At 35.0% G+C, this 15,999-nt stretch overlaps 1 pseudogene; it reads right to left on the bottom strand.

The window, feature by feature from the left end:
• Positions 1-9,298: 9,298 nt before the first annotated feature.
• On the bottom strand, positions 9,299-13,293 carry LOC120186158 (annotated as a pseudogene).
• Positions 13,294-15,999: the final 2,706 nt, after the last annotated feature.

Raw genomic sequence — 15,999 nt, 5'->3', positions numbered from 1 at the left:
TTTGGAGCGTTCATGATTGAGAATGAAGGAGACAGGGTATGGTCAGAAAATGAGGAAGGTTCTGCTAGATCAGTAGAAGAAAATCGTCAGAGAGTGGACAGTTGGATGGAACAGGGCGCAACTATTAGGCTTGGTGGAGTTGGTGGGGATAATCGGTTTCCTAGAATTTCAAAAATGAGATCAAACATTAATGGAAAGTCAGATGTGCAGAATGGTGGGAGTATCAAAGTGGGTGAGTTTGCAGGTTTGGGATTAAGAGATTCAAAAATGACGGTTGCTGGGTCTGAAGCCCAATCAGAAGAAGATGAGTTTTTTGGGCCTAACGTAATAAGGATTATTCTTGCTGGGCCAAAAATTAAAATTGATAAATTTGGGAAAATGGTTCAAGATCAGGATTTGGCTAAGTCATGATTTTACAGTAGAGAAGAAGTGGTGAGGAGGTCAGATTCAGAGATAATTGAACAGGATGGTTTTCGAGCCAAGGATTCTGAGTTAATGGTGATAGAGCCTACCATTGATATCTCAGGAAGCAAAGTTAATAGTAGACTGTATTATAAGTCTGACAGTTCGTTAAGCACCAAAAGTGTACCGTTAGAGAAAAAGAAAAGCAGAAGTTACAAAAGGGTTTACAAAAGGTTTAGGGGCAGAAAATACTGGTTGGGAAGTATCTTGAATTTTAATCCTGAGAAAGAAAATGCCTTAATCGTAAGGGACTGGAAAAATATGAATTCCAGAGGAATCAACTGGATAGCTTGTCAGTGGATGCAGAGTTTCAGGGTTGTGATGATGTTAATGATGGATCGAATTCGGGGGATAAGAGTGTTGTAGATAGGGTGGTTGAAGGATTGCAGTCAATGGGTGATAATCACTGCTTTGAATCTGGTTTTTTAGCAGAAGAGCTAGAAGACATTTGTTAAGGGAAGCTTTAGAAAGAGTGAGCATTTCAACAACTTCCTCTTCAGGCTTTTCAGATTTATTGGAAGAAGCTTTAGCTACTTGGGAGATAAGTAAGCTGTTGGGGATTTCCTTTAAACAAGGATAACAAGCCTTTTTGGATAAGATTATTAGTTTGGAAAAAGGCTTGAGGATGGATAAGCAGGGGGATTTTGCGGGGGGTCTAGATGGTTGATTTCTTTATGATGATTTTAAAGTTATCTATAATAACATGTAATGTTAAAGGATTGGGTAGAAGAGAGAAAAAAAAGGTTGTTCAGAGGTTAGTCTCCAAATACTGTCCTCAATTTCTTTGGTTGCATGAAACGAAATTGGAGAAGATTCAAAGGTCTTTTATGAGAAGGAATGGGTTAAATAATCTGCAAGGGATTATTGAGTCTCCATCGGTTGGTTCGTTAAGCGGATTACTGTTTTGGTGGGATGATTATGTATTTGAGTTGCAAAATCAGTGTACAACCAGAAGATTTATTGCTATATCGGGAGGTTTCAGGCAAATAATTTCAGGTGCAGATTTATTAATGTGTATGGTCCCTCAGTTGAGGAGGAGAACGAGAGTTTTTTTGAAGAGTTAAGCATGTTCATTGGACAACATTCTAAGCCTATTTGTGTTGGAGGGGCATTAATGTTTATCTACATAAAGATGAGAAGATTGATAGAGCCCAAAACAGGAATTCTATAGAGATTTTCAATCGTTTTCTTCTTAATACAGGTTTAATCGATTTGCCTTTGAGTGGAGGTAGGTTTACTTGGTGTAATAACCAAGATTCCCCGACCTATGTTAGGCTGGACAGATTTTTGGTTGATAACCTATTCATGGCCGCTTTTCTAGATTTAACACAATCGTTGCTGCCAAGATCATTGTCAGATCATAATGCAGTAATAATTGAGAATGGAGGTGTAAATTGGGGGAAGAAGCCGTTTAAACTGTTTAACTACCTGATGGATGAAGCTGGATTCGAGGATTCTATCAGCTCTTCAATTCAAGAAAGTAAAGAGATACAGAGGAATGCTGGAATTTTCAAAATTTAAAAAAAAAAAACCAAAACTGCCATTAAAATTTGGGCAGGGAAGAGAGATAAGTTTCCTGGAGCTGAAATTTCAGAATTAGAATTGAAGATTCAAAAATTAGAAGTGGAGGTTCAACAACAGCAAGATGGTACTTATGATGAGAAAGCAACTGAGTTAAAGGAGTTAAGGTCAGAATTATGGAAGTTGCATAAGATAGAGGAGCATATTTGGTTCCAGAATTCTAGATCCAAATGGGTAGAAGATGGGGATAGAAATACCAGATTATTCCATACATGTGCTTCAGTTAGGAGGAAAAAAATGCGTTGAATGCTCTTTTAAGCAGGGGTAATGTTATTCAAGACCCAAATGTTATAAAGGCCACTGTCAAATAACACTTCTTTAAGGCTTTTAATGACAAATCGACCTTAGAAGTGAAAGAAATTGAGTTAGATTTTTCCAGTATTTCTATTCAGCAGAGTTTAAGTTTGGAGAAAGAATTTACTGAGGAGGAAATATGGGAGACGTTAAAATCTTGTAATAGCAACAAAGCCCCGGGGTCGGATGGTTTTAATTTGGGTTTTTTCAAGAGATATTGGCATGTACTTAAAGGAGAAATTATGAAGTTCTTCCTCAACTTCTATTCGGGGAAAGATTGGGATCATGATATCAACCATACCTTTATTACTCTTATTCCTAAGGTCTCTAACAATGGTGACCTTGATGATTATAGGCCTATTAGCTTAGTTGGTGGATTATATAAGATCCTCTCTTAGTGCCTATCGAGGAGGTTGAGGAGCTGTATTTCAGACTTAATTAGTTCTACACAATTTTCCTTCACCTAAGGGAGAAATATATTGGACTGTTCTTTAATTGCGAATGAAGGAGTGGATTATTGGAGGAAAAATGGTCTCAAAGGTTGTGTTTTCAAGGCAGATTTCAAGAAAGCGTATGATTCGGTTGATTGAGATATTTTGTTTCTAGTAATGGAGAAAATGGGATTTGGTTCCAGGTAGAGAGGTTGGATCAGAAAATGTGTAACCACAGCTTCAATTTCTGTTTTACTGAATGGAGTTCCTACAGAGAAATTTCCAATGGCTAAAGGACTTAGATAGTGGTGCTCACTATCACCTCTGTTTAATCTTATTGGAGAACTTCTTAATCTGCTAATTTTAAAGGCTGTGGAACAGGGTCTGTTTTCTGGACTGTTTATAGGTAGGGATGCAAGTGCTTTCAAATTATCTCATCTATAGTTCGCAGATGATCTCATTATATTTTGTGGGGCGTCTAAGACGCAGATTTTAAATGTGAAGAGGGTGCTTAGAGTGTTTCAAGTGATTTATGGTTTATAGCTTAACATGAAGAAAAGTAAATTGATTGGTGTGAATTTAAACGAAGAAGATGTTCAGCAGTGGGCTAATTCTATCGGATGTTTAGTGGGTAGTTTTCCCTCTGAATATTTAGGACTGCCTTTGGGAGCTACTAGAAATTCTACAGCACTTTGGAATCCGGTGGTGAATAATTTTACAAATAAATTAGCTGGGTGGAAGGCTTCTTCACTGTCATTAGCAGGAAGGTTGGTTTTAATAAAGTTGTTTCTTTGTTCACTCCCTATATATTATTTATCTTTATTTAAGATACCAGCATCGGTTCTTAAATCTCTCGAATCCATTATGTCGAAATTCTTATGGGGAGGGGGAATAGGTAAAAATAAGATACATTGGGTTAACTGGCCGATTGTATGCAAGTCAAAATTCGAGAGGGGTTTAGGTGTTAGAAATCTTATTTTCATGAATAGAGCTCTTCTAGCAGAATGGTCTTGAAGGTATGCTAATGAAAGGGGGTCTGTTTGGAGGGAATTCATTTGTTCTAAATACAATATGGATCTATCTTGGTTAATGTTTGACAGCGAAGTCCCACAAAAAGTATATTAGATTTGGAGATCGGTGGTTATGAATCACTTTAAAGATGACAGTATTGCCTCTAAGTTTAGAAGTTTGTATTCTTTTCGATTTGGGGATGACAAATTGATTAGGTTCTGGCAGGATAGTTGGGCTTTGGACTATCCTCTTCTAATTATTTTCCTGCGATTGTTTTCCATTTCCACAAACAGAATGGGCAAACTGGTTGAATTTGGGAAATATAGCTCATCGGGATGGAGTCGGGATGTACAGTTTAGAAGAAATTTAAATGATTGGGAAGTAGAGCAGTGGGTTAGTTTGATGAACGCTATTTCCTCTATTTCTATATCTACGGAGTTATGTGATGGGGTGATTTGGAAAGGTACTGGGGATGAGGTGTACTCTGTTAAATCTGGCACTAAGATTTGTACAGCCTTTTCTTCGGATTTGGAAGAGGTATATTTTTGGAAGAAGATTATTTGGAGGGGCCAGATTCCACCTAGAGTGGAGTCATTTATGTGGCAGGTGGTGTTAGGGAAGCTGGCTGTTAGGACATAACTTGTTAAAAGGGGAATTCAAGGAATTGTAGACATTATGTGCCCTCTTTGCAAGAGGGAGGTGGAGTCTCCCTCGCACTTGTTTTTCACGTGTTCAGTGGTGTGGACGATTTGGAACAAATTTCTGAATTTCTGGAAGATTAAGTCTGTTTTTCATGTTAATGCTAAAAACTTCCTACTTGCTTGGGCTGATTTGAAGTCTACCTCTACAATTTGATCTTTAATTCCTGGGGCAATTCTTTGGACTACTTGGAAAGTTAGTAACTTGTTTTCGTTATCGTGGTTGATATCTCCGGCGACGTCCCGGTGAAAACAAGAAAGCACTCGTTCACTTATCTTGAACTTGAAGTAAAGCTCTACCATGAAAGAAAACATGAGCATGATGAAATAGAGGATACTAATCGTAGCAATTATGCACCCTGCCCATTCTGCAGACCCCACAAGCAGTTCCATGATCAGCGTCATACCCTATGCTGTAATGGGTAATGTTACGGTGAACTAAAGATATTCGGGGGAAAATAGAGTTTAAATCCCGGAAAGAATATATCGGTGTCACTTGCTTATTGAGATAATAAAACTAACAGTTAAAAGAAAATTTTGTATCTTAATAAATTTAGATGCAACTTCAGTTATATATAACTAAAATAATAGGGTTTTATACTAGTATATATATTAGGGTTTCGAACTTTAACATATGATTTGATTTAAATTTGATTTATTTTAGTGACACTTTCCTTTCTGTCGGTATACAATTCAATTTTACTTCCTTAATGTACAACAGGATTTTCTTTTTCTCTTTCACTTTCTAATTTGGAATACACACTTTTTTTTCTTCTAATTACATATAATAAGAAATCGATGATTAATTTATATATATTTTTTATTTTTAATTGATAATATATTTTTATCTCTTAAAATTTTATAAGTTTATCGTGTGACTATGACGGTAACAAACTTGTTTGTAGGTTTCTCTCTAATGTGACTATGACGTCTCCTTTTGTGTCTGGACATTGTTAACTCTTATGTCATCTTCTTCCTCTTTTTTTTTTTATAATTTATTAGCAGTGACGGAATTTTATGAAAGAGTTGGGGGTTTAAAAAATCAAATGTTTAAATTAAATTTTTTAAAAATTTTGAACGGTTTAGTTTATATTTTTTCTAAAAATATTAATGTCTAAATTAACTTTTTAAAATTTTAAGAGATTTAATGAGAATTATTAAATATTACGTGAGGGGGTTTGATTAAAAAATTAAAAGAATTAAAATTTAATATGAATTTCTAAAAGTTTTAGAAGAGTCAAATTAAATCTTTTAAAATTTATTGATTTAAATTACACTTTTTTTTAAATTTGAGGGGTCATAACACCATTAATTCTCCTTATGTTTCGCCCCCGCTGATTAGTAATGTATAGTTTTGCTTCCAATTTCTGCATTCTTATTGCCCTCACCGACATAGATTTATAAAACGTTCGGTTCATAGAATAACGACTATTACATAACGATAATGACGCGGTCTGAAATTATTAGTATCGAAAACAATAATATAAATGAAATTAATTTTTCAGATAACTTAATTTTCTGAAGTTATGGGTTTTGCTGCTCACTTGGGTACTTGCACAAGTGTAGCGGCGGAACCTTTTTCCACTCGGATGTATTTTTCTCTAGTATGGAAATATGGATATTGCAGTGTTGTTTGTGAAGTTGATGCACAATTTGCTCTCAACCCGTTGTGATAGCTCCTTAAACCCGTTGGAGTCCCTAATCGAGGACATCAGAAGTTTTAAAGCTCGTAACTGAATACTAACGTTTCAACGTATCCATCGCGAAGATAATTTCTGTGCCAATATACTATCCAAACTTGGGTGCTCTCTGGAAGGTGATCTTGTGATCTTCAGTTCACCACCGACTGAAGTTTCTCGCATGTTAGAAGGTGATAGCAGAGGCGTGTCTTTTCCTAGAAGCCTTTTTTACAGTAATTTAATTTTTCCTTTTTTAACAAAAAAAAAAGATTGTTTAATATTTCTTATGCGTAGTTGACTCTTGTATCTAATTTTAATATCTTTGTTAATACATATTAGATTTTAAGGGTATTTAATCGTATTCAATAAAAATAATCGATAACGACTCCAATCTTTGAAGATCATTAAATTAAATTAAGCTGTCACGTAATTAATAATTTAAAATTTTATATATATATATAAATATAAAGGGTAAAATACACAGTTGGTCACTAATGTTTAGGATATTTTTCGTTTTTCTAATGATGTTTTAAAAGTTACAAATCGGTCATTAACGTTATATTAGTTACAAACTGATCACTCAACATAAACTGATCACTCAACGTTAACGGTAGTTAACAGATGCGACGAAAATCATAGGTGATACGTTAACTACTTATATGGATTGTTGAAACCTTACTTGGACCGTTGTCCGGTCCCCCACAACCATCACCTTCTTCATCATTCTCCTCTACCTCTGCTAACTTTCTTTTCTCTCATTCTCTCTCAAAATTTAACAGTAAAAACAAACAAAAAAACACACAATTCGAATCAATTCGGAATATTATGTCCCGGAACTCTTGATTTTGCATCATCAAAACCATTTTCGGCATGAAATGAACAAATCCCAGTTTCCATGAAGAAAAAAAACACCATGATTGATGATTCAGTAATGTATATAATGATTTGACAGGGAATTCTAAATTAACAGCGACCCACTTCATCATCATCGTCTGTAATTAGACCCAACAACCCAGCATCATGTATCTTTCTCTTTCCTTTATCAGACAAAACTGAGTATGCCACTTGAATACGTTGGAATCGTTGTTTAGCTTCTCCAGGTACTTTGGGGTTCTTTATCCATCTGTCGGGATGCCATTTCTTTCAAAAGCCATGAACAAATTACAAACGAAAGAGAACCCATTAGCTTACATTAAGAATAAAGGAAAGTTCAAACAAGGTATTAAGAAAATTATAATACCAAAGCCTGCCTGATATAAGCGTCACGAATTTCAGAAACATAAGCTTGTTTACCAATTCCCAGCACTGAATAATAGCAAGTTCCAGCTTTCGACATCTTCACCACCACCGATGAAACAGGGGAATGCAATTACAAGACACATGCAGGTGGTTTGGTTTTAGGTTTGATAAAAGAGGAGGGTTCGGCAGTTGAAAGTTATGGGAACAACAGTACATGTAAACTGAAACTGAAGAAGAAAAACTATTTTTTAAGCATCTGGGTTTCCTTATCCCTCAGATCCAACGATCAATACAACGAGTTTTTTTAAAGCATTTTTCGTTTCGATAAACATTGTCCTTTCAGTTTCAAACACTAGAGAGGAATAGAGTCGAAGGCTCGTTTTTTGCTTACCTTTAAGTGTGTGAAGCCTCCTCGTCGGGGTTTCTCCGGTCTCTTCTCGTGGCCGTTAGAGGAGGCTCGTCGTGGAGGAGGAAAAGGTGTCGTTGATAGGGTTTTTGGGGTTTATTTTAAACCTTCCTCAGTGTCTTTCTTCGGGATCTAAAGAAGAAGGGTAGAGTTAGGGTGGTTCCGGTCGAAGGTGGCGGTCGTATGTTGAACTAAGGCTGATGAACGATCGTTGAAGGGGATGCTCTAGATTTGGTTGAGGGGGCGCCGCTCGTTGGAGAAGAATTTGATCCAACGAGCATTTTCCTGGATTTTGAAGAGGAGAATAATGAACAAAGTTTCAAATCGCGGTCGCGTTTTCGGTCATTTTAAATTTACCGTGATTGTGGCCATCGCGGACGCTATTGGGCACTATTGAGGGTGTAGCGGATAACTCGAACGGCGGCGAAACCGGTATTTCACGGACGAAATCACGCTTTCGGACCGTGATTTGAAACCTTGATAATGAAGAAGGTGATGGTAGTGGGGGACCAGTGAACGATCCAAGTAAGGTTTCAACGATCCAGGTAAGCAGTTAACGTGCCACCTTTGATTTCCGTCACATCTGTTAACCGCCGTTAAGGTTGGTAACCGATCGATAACGTTAGTGACCGATTTGTAATTTTTGAAACATCAGTAGGGAAAATGAAAATTACCCTAAACATTAGTGACCAATTTTGTAGTTTACCCAAATATAAAATTAGTTTTTTTTTTAAATAAAATAGTAGTTGAGATGGGCAATTGTGCCTTTATCCCATAAATTACTGGTCTGCTGCTCTGGACTTCACTTTGACTGATCCTAGTGTAATCATCACTTTTCGAAAAGCCATGGGAAATCACTTGAAATAAAGAGAGAAAGAAGTCCAAAGTAAATTCAGTATGGTATTTCTTTTATCCCCTTATATTTTCAAGTAATCCACACGGCCTGCCCTCTCCTCTGGAATGTCCTATATATAAGTTGCTGCTATGGAGCTTTCGAGTTATTATCTATATACGATTCACTAGCTCATGCTGATTTTGACTCCACGGTAAGTAAAAGTTTTCAATTTCTACTTTTTTTTTTATGTATATTTAATGTTTTTCATTTACTCTGAATTATATATTTGTGAGAGTGAGAGAGAGAGAGAGAGTTTATTCTTCCTGATTACTGCATGAATTTGGTTAACGTGTCGGCAATTAATAAAATAGCAGGAGTAGGTATACTGATTACTTTCTATATGGAGTTATGGAGTATTATTTATTTTTTATACTCATTTGTTAGGTATAGTGTCAGAATACAAATTAATTTGAACTTCATTAAGTATTATAATATTATGCGGCATGCACTTTCAACTAGATTCTTATGATCATTTTTTTAAAGTGACAAGTTAAAAGAAGGGATTGAAGGCATTCTGAGAATTGAAACCTCTTTTACTCTTGAGCTATAATCATCCGAGTATGCCAAAGTTCCCATTTTTTTATTTTTAATATAGTTTGCTTTTAGTCATTCGATATCACGGCAGAACCCAAACCATTACTGGAAATTTAAAAATAAATAGATAATCATTCTCTAGACCAAGCAAAATAACAATTTACTGTACTCCAACAAGAGAATTCGGTAACTTACGGGGTGTCATTTGCCAGTTCAAGGGCTTCCACTTCGGTACTGAATGTTTTGACACAAAGAACAGGTCCAAAAACTTCCTCCCTCCAGATTTGCATTGATGTTGTCACGTTAGTTATTATAGTTGGTTCAAGAAAAAATCCCTTCTTTAAATGCTGCCAAATATTTCTCAAATTTGAGACGAGAAAACTTTAAGACAGAAGCGGAGCAAATAATGAGAAGCAGCTAATACCTTGGGACGGACTCCGCCACTCAAAATGGTAGCACCTTCACTCTTAGCAGTTGAGATGAATTTCAATATTTTCTCATACTGGACTAAAATTTGAGCAACTACAGATCGTAAAATTATAGGTATTATCAGCATGTCTAACAAACCACACTTTTGAGTAACATAGTCTGCTTGCAAATAATGCATATTGCTCAAACAGAACCCTTACTTGTCCTGCACTAACAACAGGGCCAAGCCTGCATCCTTCTTCGAAGGGATCGGAAATCTTAATGCTTTTAACCCATTTCACAAGCCTGTCCAGAAACTCTTTTGCAATGTTTTCCTGAGACATTTGAACATGCATTTTCACAATGAGAAGAGGGAATCAAGAAGAAAATAGGAGGGGATTTAAATTAATCTAGCTTTCTATTGTAGAACATGAAAGAGTAATATTTACAACTCTTTCTCACTACCCCAGAAATGAGAAATCACGTCTTCCTAAAAGAAATACAAAGAGACCAGAAAAAAATTTCAGCACAATATTGCTATTGATATGATGTTTTAGACCACAGCACCAAATTTATAGCAGAGCAGGTGGGAAATAAATTGGTATGTTAACAAGGCAACACCGTCCGCGTAAGCAAATAAATCATGATACGAGTAGGGAGGTGAAAGGTACATAATGTTGTGATTACAGCTCTTACTAATCATTCTGATTTAATAGCTAATCAGTTGAAGACTAGAAGGATCACAGTTCTGGCTGAAACGCTGCCATTTACTTTCTATTTGTCAGTTTATTCCTGAAATAATCTATTGCTGACCATATTGGGCTTTTGACATTTTACATTGGGATCCATGGGAAGTTAATTGGCATGGTAGCTAATTTGCACAAGAAAATACCCCACGGAGACATTTTAGGCTGCATGACATTGTTACATCCATGTTTTTGAGATTGATAGTTCATCTCATCAAAGGGAAACTAAAACATCTCAGCTCGGCTAAGGGAGACTGTAACCTCTAAGAGAGAGACCCAGATCTCTTAGATTACTGACAACGGTTCTGCTTATCTTCCATTAGATCCCTTTAGATAGAGATTACAGTAATTAAATATGTATCTAAATAAAGTCCTACAAGAGCAAAACTTATATTCTAGGAGTAAACAATTAACTTCTACTAAGAATAATAAAACAACTTCTTTTAGTAAGAGTGCTACCTAACTTCACATAAGAAAAATAAAACAGTTTCTTTTATTAATTATTAAGAGTCCTACGTCCATAACAGGCGTATAATACATAAAAGTAAATAAGGAATTATGAACACATTCAGAACTGTACTAAGAAAGTGCAAACAATATCATCAAGAAACTTACGTGTACAATAAGACGGGATGTTGCACTGCAGATCTGTCCATTTGTCCAGAAGCAACCAAATGCAGTCCATTCAGCAGCTGTTGAAATCACCAAGAATTTTATTAAACAAATTTGTAAACACGGAGTCGGGAAAAACAATACCAACTTACAGTAATATGATAGGTTTCAGAAACCTCATATTTCTCAACAATTTGTTTCTGAAAGCAAGTCCAACCGTATGTAAACATATGCTTAAATTGTAATTCAGATGACACTAACCTTTGTCAAGGTCAACATCCTCAAACACAATGATTGGGCTTTTCCCACCAAGCTCTAAAGAAACAGGCTGCCAAAGAAAGCACGTTAAGTAATTTTATGCACAGACCAAAAAGGAAAACCCCTTTTTTTGTTTTGTTTCCAGAGCTTAAATATACCTTCACTATTTGAGCAGCTGCTGTCATTATCTTGCTCCCTGTTGCATTGCTTCCTGTGAAGGCAATCTGTTCAAACTAATCATTAGAATTTATGCCACTGTTGATATTATTGAATAATAGTCAATAACTGAAATCAGCAAGTCATAGAAGAGCTTCGATGGATGATGACAATCAAACCTTGTCAACATTGGGATGCGATGCCAAAGGAGCACCAGTTTCATGGCCCAGTCCAGTCAGAATGTTCAGGATACCCGGAGGAAGACCAACCTCCATACACACTTCAGCCAGCTCCAAACAGGTGCTGGAAGGGAAAAGAATGCAAACGTAATGAGCAGCATTGTTGGTTCCAAACGCAAAATATAAACCAATATTCTCAAATTGTCATAAAAAAACTGACAAAATACGGCAACTAAGTTGAGAACATACACAGATGCCAACTCTGAAGGCTTCAGTATTGCAACACAACCAACTGCCAAGGCAGGAGCTACCTTCCATACAGCCATCAATAGTGGGTAATTCCTTCAAAACAGCAGAAAAACAACAATATGGAAAAAGGCATTATTGTCTTCAAGTCTCCACCAACGTATGAGTACAACAAATTGATATGAAACCTTATTACATCAAACGTGCAGATCAAACCTGTAAATGTATCTAATTTAACTTGCAACTAGGAAAACAATTACGCAATTACCTCAAAAGGTAAATTAATACAGAGACCTAGTATCATGCAATGCTCCTGCATATGTACGACACACCAAAGAAAAAGAAAATGCACACAGATTGGTTTTGTAAGATCTTTACTTTTATTGGTGCAACTGAGCAAAGATGTATGATAATATTTAGAAATAGTTATACACCATTTGCACAAAGTGCAACAAATTAAGGAGATAGTACCATGGAGTAATCAATCCAACAACCCCGATTGGGTTCTTAAGCACATGATCTTAAATATCTCCAAAGGAAGAGAGACGGGAGCCTTTTGCTTTGCATCTAACCCTTCAGCAAGGTTTGCATAGTACTCAAAACATCCAGCAACATCCTCCTGAATAAAATGAAAAAGAAAAAAAAGTAAGAAAATACACTAAACAATGTGTCGAAACGGTCTTTTCCCCGCTTCGAAACAATGAATCATAAAACCTTCATCAGCGTGACAAGCATACCATGTCCCAAACTGCTTCATCAAGTGGTTTCCCACAATCAATTGTTTCGAGCTCAGCAAATTCAGTTTTTCTCTCTGTAATCTGCACCACTCAAATAAACTCAACACATCAAATCAAGCAATACAACCAATTCAAAGATAAACATATTCTTCAATTCATTCAGAAATGCTAGAAAACCTAGCTACAAGAAAACAATCAAAAGGATTATAATGAAGTACAAAATTTTACTTCATCTACAAACGCCACCACCATCACTTTAGTTTAAATCTCAAAATGAATGAAATTATTGCCGACAATAATAAGTTCAGAGCGTGTTTTAACTTTTAACCTTAGCAGCGATGGCGCGTAAATACTTGGCACGGACAGCGCCAGAAGCTGAAGTCCAATCCTTGCCTTTGTTTCTAGGAAGGGCTCTCCGAGCAGAGGCAACCGCGATCTCCACGTCTTCAGACGTAGCTGCCGGAATATCACCTGAAAAAAAAACACACACACACACACACCAAGGAATAGCTTCATTAAACCACTAATCAAGAAAAAAAAAAAGATGGATCCAAAACTTGAAAAGGAATTGACTGATGATCTGTTCGGTGGCGGGGTTGATGATCGGGATACGCTTCTTGAGAACGGGCTCTCTCCACTGGCCATTGATGAATAACTGACGCCTCGGAACTTGGACCGCCATGTTTAGCGCAGTTTAACTCAGGTCGTATCAAGGTTTGTAATGGATATTGTTAGAGGATATATTAAATTTGGACAATAAAAAATACAAATAGATATTTATAAATCAGTCACGACTAGCAGCGGTTATGGAACAAAAACGCCACTAAGAGACTATATTTTACTACGTTTATGGAAGAAAAATATTGCCAAGAACCGTAACGACGTTTGTAAAATAAACGCCACTAAAACCTAAAATTGTTGCAGTGTTTATAAAAAAAATACCGTTAAAAGTCATAACCTAGTGGCTTTTTTATTTACAAACGCCAGTAATGTTTGTGGCATCCGTTTTAGCAGCATTTTTTCGACGTTTTTTTTAAGTCAGGGAGATTTTTTGTGGCGTTTATAAACACCGTTATTGCGTAGTTCCGGTGTAGTGCAAACATTGACAATAAGTTATGTCGAACAAAAGTCTAATCTTTGGACTAATGTAATGCTCACATAAAAAATGGATGTCCATTTTTCCCATATATATATATGGGGTAAGGGGAGGTAATGCTCACATAAAATATCTTATAATTGTCACATGTTATTACCACATGTGTCGCTTGAAATTCGGCCAGATATTAATTTTTCTTTGGGTCAACTAATAAATGCGTGAATTACAAAAAACATATAATCATCTTGATATTCTAAATAAATCAGTCTACATAAAAAATTTTATTTTGGTGACGTTATATTTTAACTAATCTATTAAAATATATAACTCTATAATATGAATAATATTGTTTCAAAATATATATTCTATTAACCTAAATCAAAACTGAAAAACCAAATTGAATATGTACATATATTACATTAAAAATATAAATAAAACCATAGAAATATTGTAAACCAATCAATTTCTCTTAATTTATCTTTAATTAAATTAAAAGATAACCAAAATAATAATAAATTTGAATACACTTAAACATTATCTCAAGATATCAAATACTCTATTAATATTTCATCTTTAGGCAAAATATTCACCTTAAGTGATATATGATGCAGTAACCAAACAATGATAATATGAACATTTTAAGCAAAAATCTTCATTTGGGCCGATTTATTACTTACACATCAAAGTGGATGATTATCACATGCTTATTACCAAAGTTGTACATGTTATTATATTAATTATTAATCTTCATTTGGGTTGATTAATACTAACATATCCTAAGTTACATGTACATAACATTTATATTTAAAAAAATTATTTTTTATAACAGAGGCCACTTTAACGATTTATTTTTTAATTAAGTCGTCTCAAAATATTTATTAGTATTCAAATTTAATATTTCTGTAACAATCAAAGGTCAAAAACTGAAATTTTTTATTGCACTACAATATTTGAAATAACACAGAATAAGGTTAACTAAATGGTGCTGTCAGAAATAAAAAAACTCAAGTCTTTGATTGTTTTTGAAGAATTCCTTAAACATGCATTTAATTTATGACTTCATAAATCGCCAAAAAATAAACTGAATTCAAAACAATAAAATATTTAACCAAATGTCAACTGTGCATATTAATTAATTATTCTATAATCCATAATAGTCAAACAATCAAAACTAAATTTTCTAATCACGTCATGATTTTCGAAGTAACATGTTGGGATTCACGATGAAGCTCAATGATCAACCGAATAATTTGCCAATAGGTGAATTGGCTTTTTGAGTCTAGGGAGTAAGGAGTATAAAGATGAAACAATTTGCACAAAGATTTATAGTGATTCGACTTCTCAACCAAGTCTACATCCACTACCTAAGTTCTTCACTTAGGATTTTCTAACAAATTCGCTAATTTGTTCTTTATTTTTCCAAGACAAAGAGATAACATTTACAACTCCCTAGCTTTTCAAAGGCTTAGCTAGAACCAATCCCCTTTTCACAAGGAATAAAAGATGTAAACAAGAAAGCCTCTCAAAGGAATGTGTTTACAAAAGTTAAGCTCACAATAAACAATTAAATTGCAATGAGCTCAAACAAATATGTACAAGAGAAAATGAAAAATAAAGAGTGAAAGAGTTTTTCTCTTGATCTCTATTTCTTGGATAGGTTTTGTAACCTTCTTCAAGTTTCCTCAACTTGTTTTTATATGTTAGAATAAGTTTGTGATCGTTTCTAGCCGTTGGGGATTAATTTTCTGTAAAATAAAACTGTCCAGTACAGGGAGTATTGATACTCCTTTAAGGAGTATCGGTACTACATTTGTAATATTTAAATAAACTAGCCGTTGAAGATCGTTGGGCTTGATCAGTATCGATTCTATGCTTCATGGTATTGATACCACTTGTAAAGTATTATCGGTACCCCTTGAGTATCGATACCTATTTTGCATTATGAAATTTGAGCAATTTGGAAAACATATGGTAGTATCGATACTACCTAGAGAGTATCGATACTTCTCTTACATTTGGTATCGGTACCACATGAACAGTATCAGTATTGTTTATGTAATATCGATACTGTAAAAATAGTATTGTACTATGTATCCATAAAGTTGTTTTGTGCTCAAATTCTAGTTTAATGGACTTTGAATTATTTTTGAAAACTTTGAACAAATTCAATCAAGTCCAAAAACATTTTGCCATAATTTGTTATATCAAAATATTATAAAAACATGATTCAACAATTTCCCCCTTTTTTGATATAACAAAACATTTGAATTTTTTTTACAAAACTCCCCCTTAATAAAATATTTCATGAAAAAGATAAATATTGGAAAATAT

Source organism: Hibiscus syriacus, unplaced genomic scaffold (assembly GCF_006381635.1).
Source record: "Hibiscus syriacus cultivar Baekdansim isolate YM2019G1 unplaced genomic scaffold, ASM638163v2 tig00113302_pilon, whole genome shotgun sequence".
In the NCBI taxonomy this organism is placed as follows: domain Eukaryota; kingdom Viridiplantae; phylum Streptophyta; class Magnoliopsida; order Malvales; family Malvaceae; genus Hibiscus; species Hibiscus syriacus.
Note: the sequence above shows the minus strand (reverse complement) of the source record. Positions and strands in the feature narration are given on the sequence as shown.